The sequence below is a fragment of the Marmota monax genome, unplaced genomic scaffold (assembly GCF_021218885.2).
Source record: "Marmota monax isolate L192 unplaced genomic scaffold, Marmota_monax_Labrador192_F-V1.1 WCK01_AAM20220418_F8-fsc00248, whole genome shotgun sequence".
NCBI lineage: Eukaryota > Metazoa > Chordata > Mammalia > Rodentia > Sciuridae > Marmota > Marmota monax.
The window spans coordinates 868,435-870,573 of NW_026692019.1; positions in this window are offsets into that span (position 1 = coordinate 868,435).

A 2,139-nucleotide genomic window follows, 5' to 3' on the forward strand; every position below is an offset into this window, starting at 1 on the left:
ATACTAATCCTAACTTTTACACTACCTTTAAACCTAACCCTAAACCTGACACTAACTCTAACACTAACCCTAACCCTAACCCTAACATTAACCCTATAATTTACCCTAAACCTAACACTAAACCTATCCCTAACCCTTAATTTAACTTTAACACTGACACTAACCTTAACCTATGCCTAAACCTCCCATAACCCTAAAACTAACGCTAAACCTAACCCTATGCCTCACTCTCACCCTTTTCTAATCATAAAAACCCTAATTTTAACATTAACCGAACACAAAACCTAATCCAAACCTTTACACTAACAGAAACCATAATTCTCACCCAAACACTAAGCTTAACACTAACCCTAACCGAAACACTAACACTAATTCTAAAACTAACTGGAACCCCAACTCGAACCTTAACTCTAACCCAAAAACTAATCTTAAACATAAACCTAACCCTAACCCTAACCTTAAGCCTAATCCAAAACATAACAATATCCCTAACAATAATTCTAACCCTAAACCTATACCTAACCATAGAACTATTCCTAACCCAAACCCTAACACTTACACTAACACTGAAATTAACCCTAAACCTAACTCTACCACTAATTATCACTCTAAACCTTACACTAACACAAACCATAAACCTAAACCTAACCCTAATTGTAACCCTAACCGTAACACTAACACTAACCTACAAGTAACCCTAAAACTAACACTAAACTTAAACCTAAGTCTCACTGTAACAGAATCCTAACCATACCCTTAACACTAACCCTATGTCTCAATCTAACCCTCTTTCTAATTATAACCAAAACCGTAATTTTAAATCTAACCCTAAAACAAAACCTAAAGCTAACCCTTACCTTAACACAAACCATAATTCTTACCCTAAGACTAACCTTAACACTAAACCTAACCCGAACCCTAAACCTAACCTAAAAACTAACCTTAAGCATAAACCTAACCCTAATCCTAAAAGTAACCCTAAAACTATCCCTAACCCTAGCACTATCCCTAACCCTAACCTTAACACTAAAACTGAACCTAAGCCTAAACCTAACCCTAAACCTAACCCTCACACTAACCCTTACCATAACATAAACTCTAAACCTAACACTGATCCTAACCCTAACCCTAACACTTACCCTAACCTACAAGTAACCCTAAAACTGAACCTAAACCTAAAATTAAACCTAAGCCTCACTCTAACCCTAATCCTAACCCTAACTTAAACCTTACCATATCCCTAACCCTAACACAAAACCTAACCCTAAACCTACTCGAACACAAACCATATTCCTCACAAAAACATAATCCTAACACTAAACACAACCCTAACCCGAAATCTAAAACTAACCCTTACAATATCCCAAAGCCTTACACTAACCATAACCCTAAAAGTAACCCTAAACATAACCTTAACACTAAGCTTAAAATGAACCCTAAAACTAACCCTAACCCTAACTGTAACACTAACATTTACCCTACCATTCCCCTAACCCTAAACCTATCACTAAACCTAACACTCTCCCTATCCCTACCCCTGACACTAACATGAACACTTAGTCTAACCCTAACACTAACCTGAACCCTATCCCTTACACTAAACCTAAACCTAACCAAAACTCCAACCTTAATCCTATAATTAACCTAACCATAACCCCAACCCTAAAACTAACAATAACCCTAAACCTAACCCTAACCCCAGCCCTAACTGTAAAACTAACCCTTAATGTATCACTAAACCTAACACTATCCCTAAACCTAACACTAACCCTAACCCTTACAATAACCGTAAACCTAATCTTAACCCTAACACTAACCCTAACCCTAAACATAAACACTCTCACTAACCGTAATCCTAACACTAACACTAACCCTAAAACTCACCATAAACACTTACTCTAAACCTAACTCTAACACTAAGACTCAACCTAACTCTAAAACTATTCCAAACACAAATCCAAAAACTAAAGCTAATTCTAACTGTAACACTACCCCTAATCCTAACCATAAATTTACAACTAACTTTTAATCAAACCCTAACCAAAACTCCAACACAAAGACTAAACCTAACCCTAACCATAACCCTAACCCTAAACCACACACTAACCCTTACCCTAACACAAACCCTAACCCTTATGT